This window comes from Talpa europaea (genome assembly GCF_964194135.1).
Source record: "Talpa europaea genome assembly, chromosome: 3".
NCBI lineage: Eukaryota > Metazoa > Chordata > Mammalia > Eulipotyphla > Talpidae > Talpa > Talpa europaea.
Window position 1 is genome coordinate 115,810,915 of NC_140069.1, and position 23,718 is coordinate 115,834,632.

At 36.7% G+C, this 23,718-nt stretch overlaps 1 protein-coding gene across 1 annotated transcript in view; it reads right to left on the reverse strand.

Moving 5' to 3' along the window:
* The window catches only part of CCDC146 (coiled-coil domain containing 146), a gene marked incomplete at both ends in the record, with an annotated part of 76,380 nt that overhangs the window by 31,272 nt on the left and 21,390 nt on the right, over window positions 1–23,718 (reverse strand). The window lies entirely within an intron of this gene.

The window sequence follows — 23,718 nt, forward strand, 5'->3', positions numbered from 1 at the left end:
AACCACTAGCTACATCCACATCCCTAACTTCATGTTGTGAAGAATTGCTCTGTGCACCTAGGCAGCCCACTACGCGCCCATCTCTACCACCTTCTTACTGAAGATGTACTCAGGTGGGTGGGGTAGCTCCAGAAAGTGCTGCACTCACCCTCCGTGCCCTCACCCCCAGCTCTGCGTGGTAGAAGCTCTTTGCTGGACAGGCAGTTGCAGCAGTTCATCAGTGCCATCCGCATTGCCCAAGAGCCTGCTATATAGGGAGAATCTGACAAGGCAACCTTGAATATGAGTCCTGCCTCTCCAGTTCCTGCAGGTCAGGGTGGGGCAAGTAAGCTGTGGAGAGCTGCAACTCTGCCTGAGGGTGCTCACTTTATTTGAAACAGTATAGAATGTCCCTGCCCCAGAGCATTGTCAAAAACAATAGCTATTGCAAGGGTGGCCAATAAGAGGAGACTAAATGCTTAGTGATAGCGGTAGAGGCAGACCTCCAAAAGTTTGACAGAGAAATCAGAGCTAGGAGCTAAATGTAGAAACCATCAGAGGGCCCTGTAAATTCACTCTGACTGTGGCCCTGAAGGCTATGGAAAAGCACTAGGCTGTAACCACTCAGGAGTGAGCAAGAGGGGATCTTCTAAACTACCTATCCATGAGTTAAAGGCCAACTCCCTGAATTTTGAAAGTGGTTCCTAAGCCACATACTGACTCAATAAAAAAGGATAAAAATGTTATTGGCTCATTTTGAAGGTTTCCCAAAATATTAAAAAGGGATCTACCATGTGACCCAGCAATTCCATTCCAATTCCACTAGGTTATCTACCCAAAGGAAACAAAACACTATTTTGAAGGGAAACCTGCACTTCTATGTTCATTGTGTTACAGGGAAACCCCGAAATAAAATGGGTTGCCTGACTGTGGGTCCTTATCCACATGCTTAAAAAGGGACTTATTAATGCTCAATTGCAGGCACACACGAAAGGTTAATAAAAGGTTTATTTAAAGGGAAGGGGAAATGAGGAAATGTACAATTCAGGGAGAAAAAGAGGCAGATAAAGTTTTAAATGAGTCCTAACCATCCCGCCCACCTGGAATCCCAATGGCACGCTGAGAGCTGGCGGAGAGCCAAGAGCCATGAAGCCAAGAGAGAGCCCCAAGGCCCACTTGTCTGGTTGTATACCAAACCTGTCAGTTTAACTCGCACTCAGTTCCCAGAAACCCTCCCTTTGATGATGATGGGATTTGTGCCTTGATGGCTTTGGTCTGGAGTAGGGGTGGAGTCCCCACAGCCTGCATGGAATTAGCTCAGGACATCCTTTCCGCCTAACAATTGCAGCAAGGTTTACAATAGCCAAGCTATGGAAACAACCTAAGTGCCAAATACAGATAAGTGGTCAGGAAGATGTGATAATGTATACATTATAGAATACTACTCAGCTAGCAAAAGAAGATAGAAACGCTTGTCATTTGCAGGAGCATGTATAGAGCTGGAGGGGATTATGCTAAGCAAAATTAAGTCAGGAGAAAAACAAATATCAGATGGACTCACTTACATAAGCAACACAGAGAAACCAAACAAAGTATCAGATAAAGCCAAACTAACAACAATCCCTTGAAAGCTGACACTACCAGCCTGGAGGGCAAAGGAGAGGCGTGAGTGCAGTAGACTATGGCCATGGACTGTGGGTGCTTTGCTGGTGGGTGTGGTGTGGTAACAACACCTGAAGAGGGAGATCCTATATCTCTAAATCACAATGATGTAAACCACTGTTAGCTCAATAAAAAACCAAACCAAACCAAATAAGCACATTCACTGATTAAGCAGTATCTGATTCTAACCTATGTTGGTGCAGGGGCAAACAGCAGGAAGCCAAGCTTAAAAATAAAAAACAAGGAAAGGATATCTAAGCAGAGATATCAGAGTCTATACACTAAGGGAGAAATACACTTCACAGAATCAGTCCAATTAAGTCACTAAACACATAAACATACGAGAAACAATAACAACAACAACAAAACAGCAACAATAAGAAGCCCAGGGAGCATGAGAATCCCGGGGAATCAGAATCCAGAGCATCAGAATCCAGAGCTGCTCTGTTATATGTCCAATTGTGAACACAAAATTATGAAACTCACAAAATAGGGGGGGGGGACAAGGCAGAAACTGCTATTTTGGTACAGATGTTCAGCTTAATAAAGACTTCAAAGCAGGTATTATAAATGCAATCAAAGAATGAAAGGAAACCATATGAAGAATAAAAAGAGAGAGTAGAAAAACTGATCAAACAGACAGAATCTATGACTATGGGTTTTATATTTTATTTTTTGCTTATCTGTATTTTCTAATTTTCTCCAGTGCATGTGTCTTGGAGACTATTTTTCCAATGCATATGCATAAAAGACTTAAAACATGCTTGAAAATGACTGCTGGAAACAATAGCAATTCAGAGTAGTGTGATGAGATCCTAGTGGCAGAAACAGGCAGATTCTAGCTCCGATGTGATGAAAACTCAGCTGTATTCTCCCTAAATCGAGCATAATCTGAAAAGCAGTGGATTGAAGCCTGATGGCAGATGGGCCAAGGATACATGATGGCAGGTTTTTATGACCACAGAAAAAGCAGGAAGGCTGAAGAGGTTTCCTTTTCTACTTACTGTTTTCATCACTCCACTAGCCACACCACCTTTGGTGCCTAAGAATATGTGAAGAAAGCAGATTGGTCAAAGTGTCAGATACGTCTTTGTAGTTTCTGCATAAATTGGAAAACATTGAATCATGGATGTTCAGAACAAGAATTGATAGTTATCTTTTATTTGGTCTACTTTGCTAAAAGCAAATCTTTTATAAAGAAAAAGATCAAACTGTAAACAATGAAGTTTATTTAGCCTACTTAAAAATAAAAATCATATTTTGGATATTATGAATATCCATTAAAAGGTGGCTTTTCTGTAAGCTGTCTTTAAAACAGGCCTATCTCTGGTTAGCAACTTCAGACTCAATTCTAGTAGATGAAATGCTTCACTCACGAACATAAATAAGGGGAAAATCATTGCATTTTCACTCTGCATGATACAAATAGGTAAAGAAACAAAGTTGGTCATGGTTTTAAAATGCAGAATTTAAGAAGCAGAGCATAAGGCACAGGCTTAAATTGTTAAAAAGTATACACTATAAAAGGTTAGATATAATGTCAGCAGTTCATAAATATGATTTTGTTAGGGGGAAAGGATGTCCTGAGCTAATTCCATACAGGTTTAGTGGACCCGCAGCCAGGCTACCCGTTTTATATGGGGAGTTCCCTGTAACAATTTCACAATAGATAATTGTGTTGCTGAATTGCCTTATTGGTAACTGAGGCTGGAAAGAAACATTTACTCTGGAGCTAAAAGTTTAACAAGAGCTCATGATTCATAGATGACATGTAATAAAATGGAAAACATTTCAAAAATTGAAATTCTAGGACATTCCAAGGAAAGCAGTAGTTCAGTAAGAGTTTTTACCAAGTGAACTTATGTGGAAGGGAGTCAGCATGAGGAAACAATTAAATGTTTGTGTGGGTGTCTGCGGGGCAACCAAGGTGGTGGTGATTATTGACTTACTCTTTTTATTGCCTCTTTGATATCATCCCCTGGTTTAGTTTCATCCTGAGAAATAGTTGGCATACTTTGGGAGGTAGCTTAAACTTGAAAGCATAATTCCTTACCATCCTTATCTTCCTCTCACCCTCTCTTTTTCACTGTGAGAAGTAAACATAGCCATTTGAAGTAGGTTCCAAATGCAATTGAGTTCTCAACACTGATCCATCATTCCTTTTGTGTTTCCATACACCTAACCAAAATTAGACCACCTAAACTCATCCTACCCCCATCAATGTGTCATTTATCTACAGCCACCCCAACCCTTAACTTCTTTCCCCAAACCTTGAAAATATCTTCCTTTCCTCTGAGTTAAGACCATGCATTCACCTTTGCTCTTAAATCTGTAGGCTCCTTCCTCTTTCTAGGCAAGAAATCACCTTCTATACCTTCTCTCCTCTAAAGTCTCTGCTTCAGGGCCTCCCTGGTGGCACAAGGGGTTAAGCACTGCCCTATGAGGCAAACTCTGTGGCATGAGTTCGATCCCCAGCCGGCCAGGGAGAAACCCACATGGCACAGCAGACCTCTCCTATCTCGCCCACTGCTCCCCTCAGCAGTGCACTTCAGTCAGTCTGCCTGTTCTGTTCCCCACTCTGTCTCTGGTGAATCCTCTCAGCCCCCCGCACCTCTGGCTTGTACCCCAACTTTTATGCATAAATAAATAAATCTTTAAAAAAAATAAAGTCTCTACGCCATTCTTTTTGCTGTCTCAGTGAGTAAATCACAAACAGATTTTGGCTTGAATTCTAACTCTACTACTTTTTAACTATGTAACTTGAAATAATATTTCAATAATCTATGGCTCAGTTTTTCAGTTGAAAAGAGACAAAAATAATCTCTGATTCATAAGACTAAAGTGAAGACTAAATGAATATATGTAAAATATTTATTATAATATCAAGTGAACATATAAGAGCTTAATGCCAATTATTTTATTAATATTATTGACATTATCTTCAATCTAAAAACTTGCTCAAGTTTTTCTCATTTAAAAAACAAGCCGAAATTGGATGCTATGTTCCCACCTAATTACCCTTTTTTCCTCTGCTTTTCTCTTCAGTTCAGTTTTTCTCAAGAGTAGTCTCAGCTCTTTGTCTCTACTCTGTTACCTTCTAGTCATGCTCTAGTCCATGACCAGCTGACTGCCTGGCCATTACCAAATTGATAAGCTGACCAATGACGTCCTTGAGACTCTAATCTGAGTATTTCTCTCTTTAATACGTTTTTCAGTAGTTTATGTCTTGGTGTGGTTTTCTCTAGCTTGAGGTTTGTTCAAAGTTTGGGATCTGTGGATTTATGGTTTTCATCAAATTTGAAAAAATTTAGGTGTTATTTTTTCAAATATTATTTTCTATCTTCTCCTTCTGTGATTCTAATTATCCATATGTTTGGCCACTTGCTGTCCACAGATCACTGATGTTCTGTTCATTTTTTTCTTCCAGCCCTCTTTCTTTGTTTCATTAATGCAGTGACTTTCTCATTGACGATATTATATATTCATCATTAGAAGTTTGATTTGGGTATTTTTATAACTTCTACTATTATGTTCATGTATTCCTCCACCTTTCTCCAACATATGAAATATGTTAATATTTTTAAATACATATATTTTATGTCTCTTTTATAATTATAAAAACAAAAATATATTTATAATAGCTGTTCTAATGTCCTTGTCTAATTTTATTCCATGTTTACTCCATTGATTGCTTTTTCTCCTCATATTAAGTCATATTTTCCTACTTCTTTGAATACTTACTGATTTTTGATTGGATGCCAGACACTGTGATTTTACACTGTTGAGAGATGAATTTTTTCGGGTACCCCTTTAAATATTTTTGTGTTTTTTTCACAGTGAAATTACTTGGAAACAGCTTGATCCTTTCCAGGCTTGCTTTTAACTTTGTTAAAAAAGAACAGAATAATATTTTGTATGGGGCTATTTGGTCCCACCACTGAGTTAATACCCTGCTACTCCATGGCCATGTGGTAGGATATCTTTCTATTCTGGATGATGGCAACACAATCTAGTCTTCGACCTGTATGAGTGCCATTTACTGTTCCACCCAATCTTTTCTAGGTGTTCTTTCCCCAGCTTCAGTAGTATTCTCACATGTATGCACTGATCAGTATTATTTTGCAGATTTTTAGCAATTTCTCCATGTACTTTTCCTTCTTATCTCTTATGTACTTTAAGCACCCTTACCTCCACAAACCACAAATTCTGTCTCCTCAAATCAGCAAGACCACCTAGCTCTTTTTGGGTTCTTCTCCCTATGCTATCACTTGGAAATGCTCTTAATACAGTAATCTGGGGCAACCATAGGCCTCATTTATTCCCCTATTCCTAGGGATCACTATGTTGGGCTGTCTTTTGTGCAGTCTAAAAACCAGTGTTTCACCGAATTTGATCTGCTTTTTAGGTGTTTAAGGTAGGAGTGTAAAGCTGTTTTCTATTACTCCATCTTGGCTGTAAGTGGACCTCTTACTATTAAATTCAAATGACATTTCTCCATCCTTACTTTACTTGAAAGTTTATGCCATTTGTCACTACTGGCTTACTACAGTTCATCATTCCTAGAACTCTCTCCTTCTCTGGTTCCTGTGATATGTGTTCTCATAGTTTGCCCTAACGCTTCCATTTTCTCCTTTGATTCTCCCTTAAAAAGTCAGTATTTTTTTCTTTTTAAATATTTCACATTCTCTAGGGCTCTGAATTTACTCCTTATGCTAATTTTAAAAAACCTATGTTGTAAATGTTGGAAGACTACTTCGTCATTCATCAACTTCCATTCTAACTTGCCTGTTACAGAAGGTAAATATAAAAGAAAAAAATAGAGCAAGGTAACTCAGCATAAACTTAGACTGGAAAGAGCAGGGAATATGCCATCCAAAACTGGCTGCCTCACCCCCCAGTTTCTCTTCTCCCTCTGGGTGATTGTCAGTGCTCACAGGATGAGCACAGAGACCTGGACTGCTCTCCCACAGCTGTCTTTCCCCTCCCTTGGTGGCCCACCACAGGAATGTGTGGGGGAGGCCACAAGTGGCAAACAGCCTCCCAAGAATTAAGGGATCAAATGCAAAGGACATTTTGGATGATTAATGCAGATGTTTAGCTATATGTAAGTCTTCGAAGTTGTAATAATTGTACAATAACGTGTATAGTCAAATACAAATCATGCCTAAGCACATACATACTAATAATGAGTAACACTCCTTTAAAACATTCACATTTGTCCCAATGAAACGGCAAGTGCTTAGAACTTTAACAATTGTTTAACTCTTGTTTAAAATTATTTCCCTCTGGCTTCCAAAGATTCTAGGGAGAAATGGTAGCAGATTGGAGGGGCTTTGATCCTGGGGGGAGAGGTCAGGAAATGAACCAGAATAAATTCAGATGCCTCTTTAAGAATTTCAAAGGATGAACCAATGGTTAAGAGCAAACAACCTGAAAGTGTCAAAGATGTGAGGGGCTTTCACATTAGTATCAAAACATAGTTAGGAAATAGAGCCAGGTTAGAACCAGTGAATGACGAAAGAGCCACAAAACAGGAACCAGGATAGATGTGACCAGGTCCAGAAAGAATTCTGTTGACAGTTGACTCTGACCAGCAGTTAAGAACAAACAACCTAGAAGGGTCAAAGACGTGACGAGATTTCACATAAGTGTCAAAACATAGTCAGGAAGTGGGGCCAGGTTAGAATCAGTGAATGACTAAAGAATCATGAAACAGGAAATAGCATAGATGTGACCAGAGTCCAGAAAGAATTCTATTGCCACCTGACTGACCAATCAGCTTTCAGTCCTTCATATGCAGAGACCTCACCTCTAGTGCACCTTTTAAATGCCTTGAGTAGATTTAGGCAGTGAGAAGGGGCAAGGGCCCTTCAAGACCAGAGTCTCTCATACAGGGATTACAAGTGTGTGAAGATGTCCACAGCTAGTCAACTGTTCATCGCACTGCAGATCACAGACTGAAAACCCTGCACTGGCCCCTTCCTTAGGGGGCTATCATTGTAAAAGCGGATGAGCCCCGAGAGCAATAGGCCAGATCCTAGGGCCTGGCTGCTTTCTATGCTGCTGAGATGCTCACCTTTTGGGCCTCCTATTGTATGTTGACAGCACCCACTTCTCAACCCATACCCCAACTCTAGGCCATCAGATTTCAAGGAAAGGACACAGCCACTTCCCACAACAAAGACACTTGGGACTTCTGGTGCTTATCCTCAGGGACCTCTGAGGATACGTTTTATTTAGCATAGAGGCCTCTGGGAAACCACTAGTACCAGCAGTGTTGTGCTGCAGCAGTGCTCTCCACTTCCCCTTCCAGCAGGCAAATCATCATGGACAATGAGGACTTTGCCTCCAAATCACAGAAGTGCTCCTTAAAATAGAACAAAACTCCAAAGTTGTAGTTTGAACTTCCCCACTGATACATAAAATGGAAACTGAGGAGCAGAATATGGGGATGTTTGAGTTTCACTCTTGCTGGTAATTCACTAGTAGGGAAGTTTTAAATCCTAGCAGCATGTTTTGAGAAGTCATTTAATTTTGGCTAAATTTATTCTTAAGTATTTTATTCTTTTTGATTCTGTTGTAAATAGAGTTGTTTTCATAATTTCATTTGGATTGTTTATTGCTAGTGTTGTAGGAGCCATTCAATTTTGTTCACTAAATGGATTAATCATGAAGATTGAGGCCAATCCTCATAATCCTGTAGCAAGTCTTACTAGATGCTCAAAATGTTGCAGTTAGGACAGAATAACTTCGAATCATCTGTTCACTTGATATATCCTGAGCATATAGAACATTGCCTGGCATGAAGGTCCTCAAAAATACTTAATGAATAAAGTCATCGTGTTGAAGTCATGCTCACATTCCTGTCTTCCAGAGGGGAAGCTCTCTGAAGGCAGAGATCATTCTAGCATCCCAATAACCTTGCGTGGTACAGGGTATACAACTGGTGCTCACACATGTAGGAATCTTCATCATTTTCATTATTATGTATCTTCATGATACATAAAGGAAATCTTCATTATCATGTAGAGAGGGGTTTTGCAAGAAGTGTTGATAGAAGGAAAAATCACAGAAGGAAATCTCACTGTATAGTTTCCTTGTCCACGAACACATGCAAATTGGGTCTGAATAATCATTAAGGACATCACCAAAAGACTATAAAATGGCAGTGTAGAAGGAACACCAGTGTCCAGGAGGGGTGTGTGTGTGTGTGCACGTGTGTGTGTGTGTCTGTGGGTGTAAAGGTGGGAGGACATAAACAAAGACATTTAAATCTGTGAATAAAGCAGGAAGTCTAATACTTGAATATTTGAATCCTAATAAAAACATTTTAAAGAGCAAGTTAATAGAATTAAGAAAAATAACTAAATGGGTATTATAAAAATTACTTTTATATCTAAAGTTAGGGACTCAGAATCCTTTAGTTTATGTACTATTATAATTTAGTCACCTTTTAAATTTTTTGAAACACTGTAATTGAATGTAATTGATGGATAGCTATTACCCATTGCAATTCTGGAATTCCCTCAGAAGAGGGTGGACAATTTTCCAAGAAATCTGTTTTTTATGATATTTGGAGACATATTTCTTTAGCTTGCCCTAGTTTTAGAAAAAGCATGTAATATTACCAAATATTATTTTAATATTTTTGTATTTGATACCAACTATTAAATCCTAACAAAGTAAAAAGAAATGAAAAAAGTTTAAAAAATAGAGCCTAACAAACATTACACCAAACACAGCTGTTTCTAGTTCACTGAGTTGACTATTACAAAATATTTTCATGTGCTTTCTGGAAAACATAAGTAGCCTCATTTCATGGAAATACTAAATTCCCATTTACCCTGATAGGTTGTAACAGTTTATGTAACCATGTCCACAGATTTTTATATCAGGAAAAGAAGGTAAGATACTACCTAAATATCTTAGACTATGTAAAATAGACCTTAATCCAAGTCATAACAGTATATTCCATGCCAGAGATTATAAAATAGGAGTCAATAGTATAAATATACTCTACAGATATCTTTTATATGTGTGATTTTTAAAAAATTGACCAAACTAGTGGCAACATTTTAAAATAGATTTTGGCATAAACTGAATTTTTAATCTCTCTTGAAAATTTATCAAATTTGATGATAATGGATTTGTATTCCAACATTACTATAATCAACTGGCATTCAGCACAGACTGACTTTCCAAGGTACTAAAAGAGGCTGCCCCCTTTTAAAAGGAGTACAGTGGGCCCCACCCATTCAATGTATGCACACTCTACTAACACCTAGCTCTTACACTCATTTGTATTACTTTTATGGAACTTGTTGGTATTTGAGATTGGGATCATGCTTTGACTTATTTTATGTTTAATATATATAAAGGCAAAAATGTTCAATGACAAGATAATGGTTCCATTTATAAAACTCTTGCATAAACTTTTGGAATGTTGTATTCCTTGAGGTTGTGTATGTACAGATCTCTTGATTATCTATTGTACCTACCTGAGCATCAATGGGTGTTCAACTGCATCTCATCAGGTTTAGTATTTAATAGGCTTTAAAATGACTGAGATTTAGGTAGTGTCTTCACTTCTTTTCCTGATATAGAAATGTATAGAAGTGGTTACATATCCCTAGTCTTTTATTTTATTATTTTTTAAAGATTTATTTATTTATTTATTTATTTATACAAGAACCGGGGTACAGGCCAGATGTGCAGGAGGGTGAAAGGATCCACCAGAGACAGAGCAGGGAACAGAACAGGCAGACGGACGAAACACACTCCTAAAGGGAGCAGTGGGCGCGACAGGAGAGGTCTGCCGTTCCATGTGGAACTCTCGCCTGCCAGCCAGGATCGAACCAGCGCTGCAGAGGCTGTGGACAGCTTCACAGCACTGCACTCACCTGGGGAGCGCCCCAGGGGAGGCCCCCTTCTACTCTTTTATTTTTAACTTCTGATAATTTCATGAAAACTCATGGAAATATGAGTTTGATACTTTTTTATTAATTGAAATATTTAAAAATTATTTAAATTTTTTTGTTATCTGGATATTGATATGTATTCTTAATGAAAAAACCATACACTATGGCACAGAATATGCTAAAAAGATTATGAAAATACTGTGGGGGAAAAAGTCAGCTAAATTTTGTTGTGACTGCAAAACAAGAAACATTCAGTTAATATAAAGGACTTTTTCTCTACAAGCATACATTATCCTTGCAGCTAATGATCCCTTTGGCTTTGTATTTCATAAGCTTGGACAAAGTAGCAAATTGTAATTTGTAAGGGAAGTGCAGTTAAATTTTGAACAACTTGGCCCAGCAGGTTTGTTTTATTTTTGTAAAGATTTATGTCAAATAGGAAGTCAACATCCAGTAATTTTGTCAAATTAGAAAATTATTTCCAGCAAGTGAAGTACCAGCACTCTAGGGAGACTCAAGGGAATTATTGGGACAAAAATAACTTATTTAGAAATTGCATGAATTTTGCCTTCTGGTAAGATGCATATCTGGAAGTTCATGTAAGTAAAGACTATGTCACTTTTTCCATCACTTTGTAACCAAGGTGTAGTTCATTATCTCCTCTCACAAATACTTAAGTAAAAGAAAGATTACATGTAAATGCTTACTAAATAGTGATCATGAGTACAAGCTTATTAAATAAATAAGACAAGTAATTCATGAAATAAATTTCTTCAATAAATACTAAATGAATACATGAAAAGTACAAATTAATCATTCTCTTATATCTTATTAAATAATTAACATTTATTTATTGAGAGATTACTATGGATTATATTAAGTGCTTTATGTAAGTTCTCACAATAAATATTACAATCCAAACATTTTGAAAAGAAAACAGAGTTCAAATTAGTTAAGAAACTTAGGCAGGGGCACACAGTTGGTAAGAGGCCTTGCAGGGATTTGACCACAGTTCTATTCTGTCATTATTTTTAAGTGACTTAGAGGAATTCAGAAATGAATGTAGTCTTGCTAATAACCTGGGGTTAGGGTGAAACTCATTTATAGAACTTAACGTAGTACAGGCTGTCAGACATAAAAGACCATATATGGGGGGGAGGGTGGTAACATGAATAGATATCAAATTGATGGTGTTAGGAAGGGTGGGGGAGAAATATATTAGCTAATTTCAATATCACTTATAGTATGAAACAAAAAACAATAGTCAAAATTAATTATTAAAAAAGAAGGAACGGTATTATATAATAGTAAGGACATAAATATAACCATTAAAACAAAAGCTCAAATCTTCCTAAACTCCAGAAGCTATAATATGAATAGATAAAGACATATACAAAGGAAAGCTAGGTCTTAAAATAGAGTTATACTGTAGGAAGAGAGGGAACAGGATAGAGAGACTCGGGGTAGAAGTTAGAGATCTTTAAATAGACTGTTTGGTAGGGATGCTCTAGGACAGTATGATACTTTAATTATAAAATTAAATTTAAAAGTAATTGCCAAAAATTGAGTAAGTTGAGTAATTGCCAACAATTGAGCATAATTATGTATCAAGTTGGTGTATTACTTAATGAACTGAATGTGAGAAACCATTTCAATTTGACTATAAATCTTAACATATTTTTTAAGCACAAAAGACCCCATAACCATTTTTTAAAGATTTATTTATTTATGCATACAAGAACTGGGGTACAGGCTAGAGATGTGGAGGGTGAGAGAACCCACCAGAGACAGAGTGGGGAACAGAACAGGCAGATTGACTGAAATACACTGCTGAGGGGAGCAGCAGGCAAGACAGGAGAGGTCTGCTGTGCCTTGTGGGTATCTCCCTGGCTGGGGATTGGACTCATGCTAGAGAGGCTGCAGACAGCGTCATAGGTTGCATCTTAACCCCTTGTGCCACCAGCGAGGCCCATAATCATTTTTTTTTTTTTTTGCGATCACATTATTGTAGGTAGTGTTACAGTAAAACTGTAATGTGTGTGCATCTGAGGAGGTGTGATCCTATGCCGCTGAATTACACAAGTTTTGTAAACCAATGTTACTTCAAAAAAATGTATCATAAACACAAAGGATGATGTGTGGAAAGGTTTAAACAATGATGATTCTGAGTAAAATATCCAAAACACCAAATTCTGAATGTGAATGTATTTTGGGAATATTTCAACCAACTTATTTTCCTTGTATTTTCCTTTCAATATATGTTCAATAGTGAAATTTTGAAGGAAAATTCTTCCCAAATCCAAAAAGATTCTTTTGATAAATTTAAAAGTTTAAAGGATTTAAAAAAAACTCTTATGTGTATTGATGTATAAAATAAATGAGTAATTATCTTAGTGCTATTGAAAACCAGGATTTTGGCGTGGACAAAAGAGTTGTCTTTAAGATATATTATGTATTTTATATATATAATATATATATATATATATATATATAAGGCAGGTACTTCCTGCCTTACATCATTTTGGAAATAGTATTTGACATTTATATTTAAGATATGATTTATAGCATATGATATATATTTCCTAGTTCTGTCCACTAAAGAGGTAGAGACACAAAGATCAATCTAGCAGCAATTAGCACCTCCATGTAGAACATATTTTCTATATTTCTGTCTACATCAAATTTTTAGAAGTAGGCAACAAAAGTATTATTTAGGGATAGATGCAACAAGAAAAAGATTATCATAAAGTCAGAATAGTAGCAACTACAGAGTGAGGGATGTGACATGAAGGGGATTTCTGAGAGCTGGTAGTATTTTCTTCTTTGATCTAGATGGTGGTTAGTATTTGGCTTGAACTGTACATTTTACATTTGGACACTTTAATGCATATGTACTATACCTCAAAAGATTAAAAATAAAAGATGCTCAACATTACTAATCAGAAAAAGTTCTGGAGATAGAGAATGGTGATGGTTGCACAACAACATGAATATACTTAATGCCACAGAAGTGTACACTTGAAAATGGTTCAAATGGTGATTTTATGTTATGGATATTTTACTACAACAAAAAAGTAGTAGGATTACAGTTGCCATATGCATTTAAGTATTTTCTGCACAATGAGTAATTAATTTATAGCAAGAAATTCTTTTTCCTGAGAAAAAAGATTTTAAAAATTTTATTGCATGACTTCTAATTGTAGCTTTGGGCAGGGTGGGGCACAAGATGTTTATAAAAAATATTCTAGGAGTTTATACTCTGAGCCAAACATATAAATACAACCACAGAAAGACAAATGAGCAAAAAAATTATACAGATTAGAATGTGATGAAAAATTATCTGAATCATTTTAATGTACAGCAAGGCATGTGAATAGCACATGTGTGAACGCCTCAGTACTTTAAAAGACATGAAGAAAAATGTATTACTAAAATCCCAAAAGCATAAACGAGTTTTAAAACAGGTAAACTGTATTTTTGTAGCAGTTTTCTATAGTCTAGCTACAAATTAAGGATACTATAGAGTTTGATCTAGAATAGATGTTCTGAAAATTGGGAGACCTGAGCAGCCCTTGGATAGGTCATTTAGATTTCTTTTTTTTTAAAGATTCATTTATTTATTTATGTATACCAGAACTGGGGTACAGGCCAGAGGTGTGGGGGGGTGAGAGGATTCACCAGAGACACAGTGGGGAACAGAACAGGCAGAATGATGAAATACACTGCTGAGGGGAGCAGCAGGGGAGACGGGAGAGGTCTGCTGCGCCATGTGGTTAGCTCCCTGGCCAGGGATCGAACTCATGCTGCAGTGGCTGCGGATAGCTTGTGCCACCAGGGAGGGCCACCAGGGAGGCCCTAGGTCATTTAGGTTTTTCCTAGACCTGTTTCCTCATTGGTAAAATGAGGGGGCTAATCTTGATAACATGTAACACCATTTCCTGAAGTTTCATAGCGTCATGAAAAAATAAAAACAACAACTAGAAATAGTTGTTTAATTTTAAAGTTATTTTGGTAAACTCTAAAAGCTATTGCTCTATTTTATATTAGTTCCTGGAATATATATCTAGTATATCCAACTTGCACTTGATTATGCTATTTCGCTATTTTTCTATTACTGGTGCTGGAAAAAAATTTTTAAACTCTAGAAATTACAGTGAATTCAATTCTTACCAAAGTGAATAATTCCACAGCAAAAGTTCTTCAAACATTTGGAAATTGAGTATAATGGCAATTAACTTGACTGACCATTGCCAAAATGGTGCCGAAGGCACTTATCTTTGATTCTCTAATGCCTTGATTCCAACCGTGCCCTCTAAACATTTCCCCGCATTCTGGGGGGAGAATTCCATAACATTAACTTTCCATATGGACTTAGTATCTTCATTTATGAAAAGATTGTTGTGCAGCTCCCTCCATTTAATTTCTCTCCCTCCTTTTCCCTAGAGTCTGTTTTCTGTGTTTCTTTATCATCCTTACCCCACCACCTTCATCTCTGTGGGCTCCACTTCATTCCATTCCACTATATTTCTGTCTACTTTGGGTGGGAATCAGAGGGGGGAAAAAATTAGAGAAGATGAGCCACATAATAAGTATCAGATGCTAGCTATTTGTGGCGCAGTGAGAAAGAGCAACTTAGGCTTGGCCTAGATTCCCCGGCTATCCCAGACTCTTTTGCAGGCACTTGTCTTAGAAAGGAGGAAAGTCAAATCCTCCAATCCATGTGTTTTTTAAATGCTAAACAGCACATTTTTCTTCCTTACTTCTACCATGTCTCACTTCAGAAACAAAGATTAAAAAGGGAGGAAAAAAGAAAATATGGAAAACATCAAATACAAAAATTAAAAGTTTTAAAATATTTACATATATAAATGTTCTCATATTATCAATGCCACAGTTATATCTTTATTCTGTGCATTCTGCAGAATCTATAATTTATTGAATTAATAAATCGTACACTCACTAAGCACACTTCCCTAGGTATAGGGAAGCTTAAACATACCATTTATATGGAATAGGTTTTCTTTTAAAAATCTCTTTCAGGGCCTCCCCGGTGGCGCAGCGGTTGAGCGCTGGGTTGCGAGGCTGCCCGCGGCCTCTGTGGCGCTGGTTCGATCCCCGGCTGCTCCCCGGCCACCGGAGGAGGGTCCCACATGGCGCGCAGACCTCTCCTGCCGCCCGCTGCTCCCCTCAGCAGTGTACTTCGGTCCTTCTGCCTGCTCTGCTCCCCGCTCTGGCTCTGGTGAATTCTCTCACCCTCCCGCGCTTCTGACTGTACCCAGTGCATGTATAAACAAAAACAAACAAATAAATAATAAATAAATAAATAAACATGCCTCTAAAAATAAATAAATAAATAAATAAAAATCTCTTTCATTCTAAACACTTCTATTTCTGCTTGTAAATGGGAAATTTTCAAGGGGCAGAAGTTAGGGAGGTAGGTTAGAAAGCAAAGAAATAGGCTGAATAAGAAGAGAAACGGAAGCTCTTTTTTTTTCTGCCCAAACAACATATATCCAATGTAACAGTTGTTATTTACAGAGGCTGTACAACCTTTTTGACCTAATTTGGAAAAAAATGACTCTAAAATTTGCCTTTTTCAGGGTTAGCAAAAGGAGAGGCCAATGCTATTACATAGCAGGAGGGAATGAGGGGTTCAGCAAAGGCCATGGTATGCTTACTGAACCCCACTGTTAAGGTCAAAAACACACTATCTGCCCCAGGGTGGTTCTGGCTGAAACACTTTGCTCTGCAAGTTCAAGCTGCACAATGTGAGGAATGTGTCTGTTTTTTCCACCCTGTTATCCCCAGGGTCAGTAAAGAGCATGGTGACATAAATGTAAAGTAAATAACATTGAATGAATGAATGAATGAATAGCTAAAACAAAACAGATCTTTATAATTTCCCACTGAAACCAATGACGTAGAGAATAGTTGTTTATATTGATTTGCTTTGCTGTTACGCTTGTTTATATTGCTATACTCTTGTTTATATTTGCGATTACACTTGTTTATATTAAGAACACTTGTTTATATTGATTTGCTTTCCTATCATATGGTTTCTAATTAATAACAAATAGTCATAAAATATTACACCTAAACAGGGCTGTAGACATCTCTAATCTGACCTTTATTATAGAAAACTAAGGCCTAGTTAGCAGGCAAGTGCTAAGTTCTCACTAAGTGCCATGACTACTATCTTTGGTCTCTTTTTACTCTATGTTGTCATGCTATGATTGTGGCAATGAATGTAGATTATTTTGAACCTATATTTATATGTGACTTATACAACTTGGGTGTCTACTCTGTCATCTTTTTGTATAACAGCAATTTTTGCAACTTAAGTTTGTATCGTCAAAACACATTCCATATCATCTGTATCTGTAAACGTAATCAGAACAATGTACTAAATACTTAAGTAGAGGAAAACTGCAATAAATAAGCAAAATAAGGGCCAAACAATTTTATGTCTGCTGATAAGGATGAAGTGGTTTCGTCTCCCTGGAAAGTTTTCACTGCAAATAATAGGAAATGATTCAAATCATAGATAATAACAATCTAGAAACAAAAAGAAAGATAAGATACTGCTGTGCTCAGATTATATTCTTTAAATTCTGTTTAAAGAGATTTCCCTAGAAGAACTTGGATGGCACGTTACCTGTACACTTCAATGTTAAAGCTACTACATTTACTATAATATTTAAAGAAAATTTCACAAATCTTCTTTAGTTACCAGCAAATTCACATTCTGACATCTATATTTCATAATATAAATCTGAATGTTTTAAAAACAAGTTTTAGAGCAAGGACAAGCATCTAAAAGTCATGCATTCAGCATGAAATTATTCAATTAGCATGGAATTAATTTAATATTTTCACTATTCCATAAACTTTAATTGTTAATATGTATATTAGTCTTATGAATTTAAATATTAAAATTAATCCCTAAGAGAAATTTTAGATTTAATTTTTATTTACAGATGATGTGACACATGATATTGTGTGATAGTATATGATACTGTGTAATGTAATGCATATACATGTAATATATATATAAGTTCATATTTACATATTATTAAATGTCAAATAAATGCAGACCAAAAAAATACCCCAAGTAGTGCAAGTTATGAACAAGGAAAAATTAACCATCTCAGCTTACTAAGAATGAATGTCTCACTCATAGCAGGAATCTAGAAAACTTAAATAAGGGACCAGGAAAATGAATAACCATAAGAAAGTGAAAATCAAAATCAACAAAAAACTATGAACCAGAGACACTTTTTTTGGGGGGGGGGGGCAGGAGGGGAGGGATTGGGGTCAGAATGGGGGGGTTGCAATTGTATGGGGAATGCAAAAATAAAATTTATTATTTAAAAAAAAAAAAAGAATGTATAGGGGCCTCCCTGGTGACGCAAGAGGTTAAGCACCACACTATGAAGCAAACCGCAGCCTCTGCAGCATGAGTTCAATCCCTGGCTAGCCAGGGAACAACCCTCATGGCACAGCAGACCTCTCCTGTTCTCGCCCACTGCTCCCCTCAGCAGTGTATTTCAGTCAGTCTGCCTGTTGTGTTCCCTATGTGTCTCTGGTGAATCCTCTCATCCCCCCCACACCTCTGGCCTGTACCCCAGCTCTTGTATGCATAAATAAATCTTAAAAAAAAAAAGAATGAATGTATAGACATTTCCAAGAATGCAGTGTCTTACATTGTCTAACAATATATGGTTAATCCTCATTATTCATGGATTCCATCTTTTCAAATTCACCTATGCATTAAAATTTATTTGCATCCCATAAGAACAGTACTTGTGGATTTTTGGGACTACTTGAAAAGACACACACAGTGGCAAAAATTTTCAGTTGTTCAACATGCATATTCCCAGGTGAGTTCAAAGAAGGCAACATGGTTTGTCTTATTTCAGCTCTCATTCTGTAAACAAATGGCATTTTTGCAGTCAACTTCCATGTTTTTCACATTTTCTGTGCTTTTTCTTGGTGATTTTACTGCTTAAGTTGACCTCTGATCTTAGTGGTGAGGTTCTGTCTAGTGTTCTTAAGTACAAGAAAGTTGTGATATGCTTTATGGAGAAAACACATGTTAGATAAACTTCCTTCAAGTGTGAATTATAGTTCTGTTGGTCATGATTTCCATGTCAGTGAATCAACAAGACACACTTAAACAGAGACATTCAAAATAAGAATTTATATTGGTTGATTCACAAAAATATTTTAACCAGAGACTTGCAGAGACCTAACCCTCTATTTCCCCTAGGAGTAATGGTTCAGTATTCGCTAATTTAATATTTGTGGTGACTTTATAGAACATGACAGCCATAATTAATGAGAAACAAAGAGAAGATGCAGAAGCTACAATTTGATTTTCATGATTTCTTTACTATGATTTTGTTTAATGTCTAGAAATATAAAGGCAAACTTAAGATTAATATCTAATACAAGAAATAAAAATGTTTTGTTTCCTCAACATTTATTATACAAAGTTTCTTAAGTCTCTGGGAAGTTAGAGAGATGATAGCAATTTTGAAGGCAGGCTGCATGAATCTCTTGAATCCTCCATGATCCCTGGCTTGGTGTGAGTTACATAGCAAGAAGAGATTTTATTGGTAGATATTAACTAATGAATATTCCAAAGTGTAATGGAATATTCCAGATTCATAAAATTCTAATCTTATAAGACTTAGGTATTAGCATTAGCACACCAGATAGTATATGTTCTGCAGTCTCATAAAGATAGACCTTTGACTGTTTCTGCCCTCTACTTCTTTCGATCAAGAATTCACATAATAGATCTTTCGAGTATTTTGAAAAGTGCTTTAAACTTTTTTAATGGCAAAAGCACACACTCCTTAACTATCAAAAGCTCTTGAATTTATTAAGTTGGAGACTATAAATTTGTTACATTAATAAGTATATAAGTGAAAGGATTTTGGTACTGTAAGTAATGCTTTTCATTAAACTTACTTCCTTTGGTACAAGTAGAAACATAAGGAATTTCCTTTAAAAATTTTATTAGGGAAAATGAAAATTTACTTTTGAAATTTGATCCCAATATAATAAATGCAGATCCTCTCTTGGATATAATTTGTATAAGAAAAAAAAAGTCTAAAAATTTTCTAAATATAGATTGATGAAACTAATTTCCATATGTGGCTTATAGAAACAAATCTTGCTACTTTAAAATCCCATCATGTACTTGTATTAAATAATTTGCTTAGATTTGAAGAACAAAATTATAAATGGGAATAATGTTGCAGCTTTGGGTTGAGGGCAGTGGTAGAGTACTTGGATATATTCTGAGTTGGCCCCGAGGAATCAGTAGCTTACACTAGGCTAGCCGACACCAGGCCAGGCTGGGCGTGAGAAAATCCAGAAAAACTTCCTAGCAGGCAAAAGAAGGCAGACGCCAAAGTCAGAGGACGGAAATTCCTTAAGAGTTGAAAACAAGAAGTCAGCTCTTCAAGTTTTTGATTATTTAATGGTCACCTCCTTGAAACTCTAAACTTGAAACTCTTCATGACTGTGCCCTTCTGGTTCTTGTCTTATATCTTAAGAATTCTTTTAGTTCCTGTGTTTACAAATTGGCGTCCATGTTCTTTCTCTGCTATTCCATACTTAGATGTCCACTTGTTCGTTAGCTATTTCTACTTGATGGCTTGTCAACGTATTCAAAACAGAGTAATATTTCAACCGTCTCCCCAACCTACTGCTCCCTGTCTACTCTCATTGCCACAACATTACTTCATTTAGAGTTATGTTTCATGTTCTCCCTTAGCCCTCTCCCATTTCTCATCACTTATCAGATCTAAAGGTTTCTAGCACTCCTTGTCAACTGTGTGTGTGACCCTCCTTGACTATCACACTGGTTCACCATTGAACGATTGCTTGCCGCAACACTGATACCACTTACCCAGAATACTGTTTTCTGCTGATTTCTAGCATAAGATTCATTCCCACTAAATGGCCCTGGGGGAAGAAAAGGCTTCCACTATCAACTCAAGTTTGAAAAAAATACAGCATACCTTATTTTCCTTTTGGTCAGTCATAATACACATTAGCATATGACTGATTTTTCTGAGCCACTTGTTGCAGAACTCTGTTTTCATGTAACATTCATCAACATCTAGTCACTCATGTTCCAGAACACATATATTGGGAACACATGTGTTGGCTATTAAGATAGCCTCTACACTTCTCTTCCCTGTCTCTAACCTTTCCCTTTCAATGTATCTAGCATTCACTTATAGATTAATTTCTCTGAAGTACCTAACTGATTATATTATTCTCTTGCTTAAAAGACTTCAGTAGTTCCCCACTAATTTAAGCAGTGATTTAAGTATCAGGCTCTACACAACACAGTACCAATGTATTTCCAGTATCACCTTTCTCCTAAGTGGCAGTGTGGAACAGGAGAAAAGGCATGACCTTTGGAATTATATTCAGGTTCAAATTCCAACAGTCTCTTAAAAAGTGTATTGCCATAGGCAGTCATTTATCGCATTGATGCCTTTCTTTGCTCATCCTCAAGTGTAGGTAGTAATTATAGAGATGGGAAGACGTAGTACAATAGTATTTGTGAAAGTGTCCTGCATGATTGTGACACAACAGTCTATGGCCCATGGGTTAAAAGCTCATTAGATGGGTTGAGGCTCTTTCACATGGTAGAGACTTAGGGTCTGCCTTGTTGTAAGACACAAGACCAACATTTTAAATTGAGAATCTAGAGGATCACCTATCAGTGTAAATGAAGACTGGCTAATAAAGAAGTTCTCTGCCTTATTTGGGGGATATTTTTATGGATCCTAAAGGAACAGAAGTAGTTCTCACAGCACATTGAGGCTTTTTAGGTACAACTAAGCCATTGGTCCTTGGCTAAGTAGAGTGTGTAGGGCCCAACAATTAACAGCAGTACTTGGAAAGCAAATCCCTGATTCAAGCAGATGAAACAAAAGGCCACTGTAAGAGTTAGAGAGATGCACTTTTGTTAGATTTAGAAACTTCTAAAAGTGCTTATGATTTCACTTGGAAGTTCAAAATGAAGAAAACACAAGGTCCTCAAAACTCCTTCCTACGAAGGAAAAAGGATTTTTGTTTGACTTGTTCCTCAGTGCAGTCTAAGTGTCTGGAAGAGTGTCTTGCATGCAGAGCATGCTCAGTTGATGTATGATAAATGAATAAACAAAAGGAACAAATAAATGAGCGAATTTCAGAAAGAATGAAAGAGGTCATGTCATCTATAAGCTCTAGCATAGTGCAGAGTATATAGAAGATCCTTAGTAAGTACTTGACTGGCTAAATATAAGGATTTAGACTCTAGTCAGTCAAGGGCATTTAATAATGTATCACAAATTAAAAAACATTCCTCTATATTTCTACTTTATAAAATATTTTATAGATTATCATTTTCTTTTTAAAATTATCTAATCATTCATTTATTTCTCTATTTACAATAGGATAGTATCAGTTTGAAAGCAAGGAAATAAGAAATGGGGAGATTAAATAGATATTTTTAGTCAAAAATTAAAAAATTTTTATTTTCAATCAGTTTGAACACATTTAATGGAATGAGGGGTAAACAAAACTAATCTTTAAAAAGGTTGGAATAAGATAGAAGAAAATGAGGCATAAAGTGTGCAGAACATGTTTGACAAATTTGCTTGGAAAGTATGATACATTTAAACACTGCGTTTTTACTTGCCTGTAGGAAGGGATTGAATGAGGGGATACTTTGCCCTATTTTCGTTTGTTTTTCCAGCTTTAATGTTTTTATGCAATACTTTCACTTTTTTACTTAAAATTATTATTAAAAATTTATGTATTAATCTCTAAAAAGGAAAGAAAATCTAAAATTTCCTTTTCATAAAATATGTGTATAGAAAACAAGAAGCTTCAGATAATGATTCTAAGATATATTTTTGTATCCTTACTCCTTTTCTTTACAGATATATTTTTCCCACATATGTATACATGTTAAGTGTGCCAAGTTAGTACACACACACACACACACACACACACACACATCTTTATGATTCAGTCATTTTTAACTGTGAAGTTCCGTCACTTTAGAAAGAATTTCTTTAGAGACTATCTCTCTCCTCCGCTCCTCCCCCCCCCCCAGTTTTCTTATGTTATTTTAAAAGTTACAAGACAGGGGGAACTGGTTTTATACCATAAACCTCTCAGGTAGATTTTTTAAAGTAAACCCTCATAGTTGTTTCTTGTCTCTGGGATACTAATATGATCTGTTGTGTAGCAATACACAATTTGTGTAATGTTAAAAAATAAATAAACCTACATTTTCCCCCTTAAGCACTTCACTCAAAGTTTTATAGGTATCATTCCTGTGTGAGGGAAGAATTGCCAAGTTCCTCCTTTAAAGTCCTATAAGCCAAGGCTCAGCAAAGTTAATAACCTACATATTTGATTCAGGGGCAGAAGCGGATCACATGAGTAATATTCAGCAGTGAATATTATGGTGGAAATGTAAGGTGAGTCTGGCACATTTAGAGAACAGGAATAGGGTGGTTTGGGTGGAATGAAGGGGGTACATAGAAAAGTCAGAGGTTAAAGAAATAAATGAGGCAAAATTCAGAGCACTTCAAGCATTATAATTAAGAATTTGGATTTCTATCAGTCATCTTGAAATTATTTTTAAAGCAATACAATTCCTTTTTAATAAGAAACCTTATATGAGATTCCAACATAAAAAACATAGTGAAGGGTTTCTCCATTTGAAGCTTTCCTGTTCTAAGCCTCTCAGGAGAAAAGTTTGGAAACCATGAAAAAAAGTTTGAAACCAAGAAAAGTTTGAAAAGTCATGAATGTTGACTGTTTTGGGGCAAAAGCAGTGCTCTAGCACGTGCATAGATACCAGGTGGAGGGACCTGCTACAGGCGGAGCCCTCGGGGTGACAGTGGGAAGGAGGTGAGGATGCTGGAGGCTGGAGAGGACCCAGAACAGAGACTGGAACAGTTCAGAGGCACATTTGGGCAGCTGTGGCGGATGACACAACAATCACAAAATGGTAAAGGCCAAAGGAGGAGGCTGCTGGTTTTGGTGAAAGACAAGGATGTCCTTTAACTGCGTTTCAGTCATGGAGACATTTCTGGGGGACTCTGCTATGGTCACAGGAACAGAAAGTGGCCCC